Raw genomic sequence first — 8,927 nt, 5'->3', positions numbered from 1 at the left:
CCCTAGAATGTTAGGCTTCTACCTTATGAGAGGAAGGACTGATTTTTATCATTTTGTCCATTAGGCTATTTACTTATTTGTTCAAAGTTCAGGTTTCACTGTTCAATGTTAAATCTTTAACAATAAAAAAGCCTAATAATGCACCAGTGTTTTATTGCTTTGCATGTCTTCCAAGCCTATGATAATGTGAGTGACAATTTTTTCTGACACAAAAGAAATGGCAATTGCATATCACTTTCACCAACACAGGACACATAGCTAAGTACTTACCTTCCTATTAGTACGTTAATTTTAATAGATGAGTTCACAAACACAGCAACGCGCAAGGAGTTGTGGGAAAGGTCAAAGGTTAAGGCCTCATAAACGAGCGGAAGTAGAGCATGCCAACAATGGTGGAGGCTACAGGCTCGCTGTGGGGACACTGTTGTGTTGTCAATTGGCACAATGGACGTCAACTGCTTGAACAGTGGATGCGAGAAGACTGTAGTGTACATTTGAGTGTATACAGAAAAAAATTATGTGAATCCAAGCACACAGTTTAACGCAAAAGTTCGTTTATATCCCGACCTTGTCAGATTCATGTTCATGGACCCGCCTTGTTTCACTCTTGCCGATAATCATTGTCTGTATATACACAACAGTATTATCTTGATTTTTATGTGCCTTAAAATGTAAAATGTTGGTTGTAATAAAAATCTGACAAGTTTCTGTGACTGTAGTTCTTACACCAGCAATGACTACTACTAGTCCCAAAATGATGGAAGCCTTGTAATTTATATTAAATTTTAATTTTTAAATTTCACAGATTTCACAAAATGAAAAGTAAATGGACACAAAAATGAAACATCCTTGTCTACTATTAAATATACTAAGCAAAGAATAATGCATTTCACATATTCCCACTACCTTTTGGTTAACAGGAGTAAATGCTGATCAATTATATTTTTGTTTTAATGAATTAAAAATTTTGCAAGTAATATTTTTACTACAGCTTACTACATATAATACACGGTTAAATACATAAAACACTAACACTACTAGTACAGCTTAATACATGATAAAGTAATACTAAATGGTATAAAAACACTGAAGTTCTGATGAACTATTGATAAGTATTAACAAAAGACCTGCATGCGAGAAGTTCACCAGTAACATTACAATTTAACAATCTGAGCAATTTGAACATAACCAGTCATTATCAAGACAGCAAACATCAAAGCCCACACACCCCCAATGATACCACTTATAGCACTGATCACATCCTATGCTATTGTCATCATTTTCTGTTATGTCCCCACTGTCCTTTCGGGTCTTTCTTTGCCTGGTCTTTTTGGCTGCTGGTTTGTTCCTGCCTTTCGGTGGAGAGTCAGGTTTGGACAAAGTTGATATAGCAAGGTCAGCTGTTGAGGCAGCAGGCTGAGGGTCAGATGTACCTGAAGTACATGACTGATGAGTATAGCAAGTGATACTAGTACTGATGCAATAAAACAGACGACTGTAATCTGGTAGGCAGCACGACTTCTATTATTTCTCCGTGTCAGATATAGAACTATAACTATGAGTTGTTGACCTGTCAAAAACTGCAGTGGGCGTGGCAGTATCACCGGGTACATACCTCGATTTTTCTTCGTCTTCCTTGGACGGTACAGGCTGGATTTTCAAAATATCTGTGGCATATGCAAGCGCCCTTAACTCTTCTACCCCCATGGTAGTTGGCAATCCCTGTTCTCTCATATGCCTCTGCAATTCTGCCTTCTTCCTTAAGGCGTATTTGCTAAGGTTTGGCTTGTTTGCCGCCATGTTTTCATCTCCGATGAGGCCTAGACCTTTGACCCCTGCGCATGCGTGGCAATATGTGTGAACTGGTCTATTCTACATTTCCATATTTTGGAAAGGACCAGGAAAAAAAATCATTCACTTGCTGCCCTTTTCTGACTTTGAGCCCCTGCCCCTCTATAATCCTGTGCATGTCCCTGGTGGAGGAAACCAGAGCACCCGGAGGAAACCCACGCAGACACGGGGAGAACATGCAAACTCCGCACAGAAAGGCCCTCGCCGGCCACGGGGCTCGAACCCGGACCTTCTTGCTGTGAGGCAACAGTGCTAACCACTACACCACCATATTATTATTATTATTATTATTATTATTATTTAACTGACCCTGTGTCTGAAATCGCCTCCTACTCACTATAAAGGGCATTATATAGTGAGGACGCCATTTTGTAGCGCTGTCCGAAACCTTAGTGAGGATTATTTTCACCCTATATAGTGCACTCAAAGTATCCCATAATGCATCATGAAAAGTAGTGTTCAACGATGGTCACTAACCAAAGAAATATATCCCATCGTGCATTGCGGTCACACTGAAAGAAATCAAATTAAAAGTCTCAAATTTGTTTAATAAAAGGCAGCGGCAAAGAAGAAAGTATTCAGCCTTGATTTAAATAAAAAAACTGAAAGATTCAGGTGCTTTGTATTGAATAATGTGGGAAATGCGCTCAGTATAATATGTATTTATGACAAAAATATCTGCATGTATTTATTATTTTGAAAACCCACCAGCCGGCTGATCTGACACGTTTTAATTGTGCGACAGTAATGACGTAAACACCAGCGCGACGGACTAGTGTCCGGAAGCGGTTTTTCATTTTACCAATGAGCTCACTATATAGTCCTCTATATAGTAATTCCCTATATAGGGAGTAGTGAACGAGTGAGGGCTTTCGGACACAGGGTCACTTGTGTCTGAATTTTTTTTTTTTTAAATTAGATCAAAACTAATATACAAAGAGTATATAATACAATAGCATTGGTGCAACTATGTCAGGGGGATGTACATTACAAAATAAATAACAAAAAAACAGATCATAAAAAAACACATTGTATAGCACAAAAAGTGTTTGTGTTTTGACAGCCTTCTTATTATTGCTGCTAAAAATTGTGGTTACATACTGTTTAATGTCTATAGACCCCTTCGCATGTTTGTAAACAAACCGACCGTTGCCAGGATGCGCGCGCAGTCTGGACTCAGAAACAATGGCGCTGCCCATAGACCGGCATTATGAGCTGTCAGATTATGCAAAACAATTGTCGTTACAAGATCGAGAATGCTACATAAATAAGTTAACTCTAACAAGTGGACATCGCCTACCGGATCCGTATTTAATTAAAGAGTGGACGGACGATGTTAGTAAGTTCCCTCCTCATTTTCCTCTGATACCTGAAGGCAGTCATACTATTTACAAAAAAATGTCAAACTCAAAAAAAAAAAAAAAACCTATTTACAAAAGTAGCCTGCCATCAACATTCTGGTTACAGCGAGACTACAACTTGATTAACAATGGGACATTCATATTCATTTTGTTTTAATCAAATTATGCCAGTGATGTGATGGCAATGTGGCTTTAGCTACAACAGCAAATACCAACACTAAACAGCAATTTGCAGGAGGTAATGGCATGAAAGGAATGTAAAGAGTGCAGCTAAGAGAAATCAGAGCTGCGTAAAAAGCGAGAGGCAGAGAGCAGAAATGAAACTGAACGGGGCGGGAGCTAGGTTAGAGCAGTCAACGCAAGTTGGCATTTAGAGTGAGGGCACACAATTTTACGTTTCCATCCTTGCTTTAAAATTGTGATTTTCGGCATACACAAATAATGATGGCACAAAAGCTGGACTGCTTGAGTCCAGCGAGACCTCTCCTACAAACAAAATTGCATGCAAAGCTAAGTTAACACGCTAACAATATTCACTACATTGTGTAACTATGACCCAGCTAATCAGACAAACGTTACCAAAGTATTTTGCTACATCAATAAACGAAGACTAGAAAGAATAAAAAAGAAAGATTTAATAAATAGTCTGATCTTACCTGTGATGAAGTGGGCGCTGCAAACCCGCGCATTTTTGATGGTGCTTTCATCCCAGTCTACACGTTTGATGGCTTGTAGCCATAGACGTCGGCGATTTTTTTGGAATGGGTGAGATCCTGCTGGAATTCTGTACATTTTAACCCCATCACTGCTACGATTCTGACACCCGACAACACAACAACTAGGCATTTCTTCCAAATATTTCTTCTCGTCTCTACCGTCGCCGAGTCTTTTTTGGGTCCAGGGTATATATGTTTTATATATATATATATATCATCTCATCATCTCTAGCCGCTTTATCCTTCTACAGGGTCGCAGGCAAGCTGGAGCCTATCCCAGCTGACTACGGGCGAAAGGCAGGGTACACCCTGGACAAGTCGCCAGGTCATCGCAGGGCTGACACATAGACACAGACAACCATTCACACCTACGGTCAATTTAGAGTCACCAGTTAACCTAACCTGCATGTCTTTGGACTGTGGGGGAAACCGGAGCACCCGGAGGAAACCCACGCGGACACGGGGAAAACATGCAAACTCCGCACAGAAAGGCCCTCGCCGGCCCCGGGGCTCGAACCCAGGACCTTCTTGCTGTGAGGCGACAGCGCTAACCACTACACCACCGTGCCGCCCATATATATATATATATATATATATATATATATATATATATATATATATATATATATATATATATATATATATATATATATATATATATATATACTGGGTGCGATTTGCTGGGGGGGATGGTAGGGATCATCCCCCCCTCTGGTTTTTATCTTTGCTGAAAAAAAAATCCTCGGGGACAACCCCGTCAATAAAACAAACAAACCAAAAAAAAAAGTTGACATGACAGGCATGTTGTGACACAGTTTTCTATGGTCTACATTGCACTCACTTTCAAAATGACCCGAAGTGGCAGCTTTGATGTTCACGAACGTCCCCAGCAAATAGATACATTGTAGATAATAACAATATCCAGAGTGTGAACGTGGATTTAGCGCCATGAATCACATCCTTACTGATGAGCGCAACAGAATGAATGTATCCACACTGACAGCCTTCTTTTCCTCGCTGTCAATGGGCCAGACGTGCGTTCCTTCCCTGCTGAGAAATTCGCAGAAATGTGGATTAAAGAAGGGCGAAACGCGGCGGATAGCGCACCGACGGGAAAGCAGAAAAGGCCACATGAACTGCGCCATCAGAGCAAACTGTTCATTTAGTATTCATGTATTTCAGTGATTTTCGAGTCACTGTCCATTTAATCCGGAGGGAGAGAAACATCACAGCAACGCGACAAGCAATGCGAACTTTGTTGTGTGTTAGTGTTCGTGTATTTAGTCAGAGAGATAGGAAGATGAATTTACTATCTTTGGTTTAGTGTTCGTTTTCATTTAGTGTTTGTGGCAGCGGGGGCGTGGTCAAGCATCGGTCTGTGACAGAAGGACGGCAGGACAGAACTGATTTCACACAACTCGCTTTTATTCAGCTTTTCAGCTTCTAGCTGCACCAGGCCCAGCGCTATGGAGGGGCGAAAGGGGGCGTCGCCCCCTCGTGGCTACAGCCCCGCCCCCTCAACGGAGACTCAGATCACTTAATTGTTTTCTTATGAAAATATAATGTATTATAGACGTATTAATAATTTGCATTTTCAAATACGAAATATTAAGTGGTTGCGCATTGCACAAAAATACATTTCACATAAATCACTACTAAAACTGGCACGGTAGAACAAATCTGATTGGTTGTTATGATTCTTACGTTGCAATCGTAGAATTCAACTGTATTAAGGTAGGATTATTTCAAAAAGCCTGAATTTAATATTAACCCTGTTTTAGACATATGTATCAATCCTAACTACTGGGGACTAGTTATTGTGGGTGTATGCGTGAAATGCTGACACAGCCGCGCACACACAGACCTGTGATAAGGACGAGGGGAGGGGTCGCGCGGGCGGGCGGGGGTTTTACATGTACACTTACAAGTGCACTGTCTCTGCAATATGCAGTCAAGTTTACGGGAGTAGTCTTTCCCCCACCGAATTAAACGAATTCAATCACAATATTGTGAATCCATTTTCTTTCTTTGTAGGCTAAGTTTATCTCCGTTTATGTTGGTGTATGTGTTCATATATGGTCCGCTTTGTGCGCAAATAGTGTAAGAATATGTGTCGTTGACGTCACCCCCCATGCAGCGGGGGTGAAAATTCGTCACTTCAGAGGGGTCGCGGATTTGTGGTTAGCGTTGACTCAGTGCGAGTCAGGAAGGCTATTACTGGTGCAGCCGCGGGGTCTGTTGATTTTTTTAAATTATGATTTTGGCCGCCGAGCCAAGTACCTTAGGCTGCTGGGCCATAGAAGGTTCACGCTGCATGTTGCACGCTGCACGCTACACGTTCACGTGAAGAACCGGACCCTGGGCCATTAAACTTCATGCTTGGATGTTCACGTGTTGCGTCTGTTCTACTTTGACCGAGTAACCAACAATACGGACTCTTCGGATGACGACGATTGCCTCATTCTGCTTTTACTGAGACAGAGGAAGAGAAAAAGGAACAGAATTTGGAGCCGAGAACACTTCCTTCTGAGAGAAACCCGTGGTGAATTTCACCGAACATTCTATAATCTGCTTGACAATCCCGATGAAGAACTATTTTTCAATTATACCATTCAATTATATTTTTTCTGAAGTTTTCCCCTGAAAGCATAGCGTTATCTCCCTAGACCCGTTCTGATTGGCTGGCGCGGCGGTGACCGCATGCATTGACTGGAATTTCCGTCTTCACGCCTAGAAAAAAGTGTGCATGTTCATTTCATGCTTCACGCGTGAAGTGTGCAGCGTGCAACGTGAACGCCGTTCTATGGCCCAGAGCAAGTCATGCTACGTTTGTCCACTTTTCTTTACACGCGTGCAGCATGCAGCGTGCAGCGTGAACCTTCTATGGCCCAGCAGCCTTAGACTTGCATTGACGTTTTGTTTTCATGCCGCAGAGCTATTTGTATGTATTTTAAATGTAAAGGACTTGCCTGTAGGTTTGTGTGTGTTGTTTTATGTTTGGCATCTTTCCGGTTGTACCGGGTGTCTGTGAGAAAATCGGAGGGGAGGGGTAACAGGTGGGCACGGGTATTGATAAAGCGCAACTGCCCTGGTAATATGCCACATGATTTTCCCGGACTAAAGCAACCTTCGGGGCCGTGGTGGTTTTGTGGTTGGCGCAGTTAATTGTTTGAAACACGTTGTCAGACCGCCATCACTACTACACGCTATATGAAAAAATATTTGCCCCCTTGCGATTTCTAATTGCCCCCTTAGTAAACTGTTCCTAGCGCCGGGCCTGAGCTGCACTCGCACACACATCAGTCGTCTAGTTGTGGAGAGAGCTCCCTCTGCTCGCGCTCTCTCTCCTTAAATAGGGCGCGGTCACTGAGAAGACGCGCAAACACATTAATTAACGACAGGTGTAGTGATTCTGCCACTTATCTTCCCTGACTCCGCCCTCCTGTCACAGACCGATGCTTGACCACGCCCCCGCTGCCACAGTGTTATTCATTCGATATCATCGGATGTTATTGAGCTGTTAGCCTATTGTTACCTTAGTTTTCATGATTAAAAAAAAAAACACCCCCCCTTCTGGTTTTTTTGACAAATCGCACCCTGTATATATATATATATATATATATATATATATATATATATATATATATATATATATTTGCAAATGTTCAGGTATACAAACATTTAGGCATACAGATATGTTGCATGAGTGAACAAAAATGTTCAAGGCACAAGGTAAAACAAAACACTCCCATTCACTCATACATTCATATACAGTTGTCTTCAAATATTTTCAAATGCATTCAATAGTGACATTGCTTTTTTGCATTTCATACACTTTAAGGCAGTGAGATAATTTTCTACAAGATGTTTTTTGAACACAGTGAAAATAGGCTTTACTTTTTTCCATTTTGAGCAGTGAATGAAATATTTCGAGAGCAATAGTAAATTATTTATAACATAGTCCACTTGTGAATCCTTCAGATTCGTCCCAAATGCGATGTTGTCCAGGGTAAGTGTGTCCTGTAGCTGGATTTTAGAAGAAAGCCCGTCCAAAAAGTCCTCCCAAAATGTTTTTGTGTAAATACATTGAAATAAAAGATGGTCCGTAGTTTCAATATCTGATTCACAGAAAATAAGGTTGTTATCAATACTGTCAATATTGAACCTCACTCTTAGCATTTCACTGGATGGATAAATCTCATTCAAAATCTTAAAATGCACTTCCTTCACCTTTGGACTTGCAGGAAATTTTAGATATTGGGCCCTCCATTTTTTAACCTCTACTTCAGAGAACTTCTTTTGGAGACAGCAAATCAGGAAGCAGAGTTGGTTAGTAAGGATGAGGTGAGGGCAGCCATGAAAAGAATGAAGACTGGGAAAGCAGTTGGACCAGATGGTATCCCGATTGAGGCTTGGAGGTGTTTGGGTGAGACGGCTGTGGAGTTCCTAACGAGATTGTTTAATAAGATCCTAGAGAATGAGAAAATGCCAAATAAATGGAGAAAGAGTGTGATAGTCCAGGGTGACCAGACGTCCCGGTTTTACCAGGACAGCCCCGATTTGGGGTTGTGTGTCCCGAGTCTCGACAAAAGTCTGTCGGGACATGGATATGTCCCGGTTTTCGCCACTCACGACGTTTGCGACTGAGCAGCGTGGGAATCATTAGCGGAGAAATGTCTGCATTTACTATTTTGATGAATTGACAGGAATCGCAAACTTTCCTGGTTACTGCCCCCTGCCCCTGTGGCATGGGTGCTTATTTAGCCACATTATTCCAGACAACAGAACGTGTTGCCATGCAACAATAAAATAAACATTAATTGGCGCGAATGTTCTTTGTCTAGCAGCAGTAATGCCGCAGCAATTATGCTGAAAAGAAAATGTACCTTTTCCAAAGATTTACAGGGCACCTACCCCTTCCTCCGAGAGGTGCAGAACAATGCACACGAAGCCTACTGCACACACTGTAAGTGCTTTGTTCTTGTACTGAGTTGGGTAG

This window comes from Neoarius graeffei, chromosome 5 (genome assembly GCF_027579695.1).
Source record: "Neoarius graeffei isolate fNeoGra1 chromosome 5, fNeoGra1.pri, whole genome shotgun sequence".
Lineage (NCBI taxonomy): Eukaryota > Metazoa > Chordata > Actinopteri > Siluriformes > Ariidae > Neoarius > Neoarius graeffei.
Note: the sequence above shows the minus strand (reverse complement) of the source record.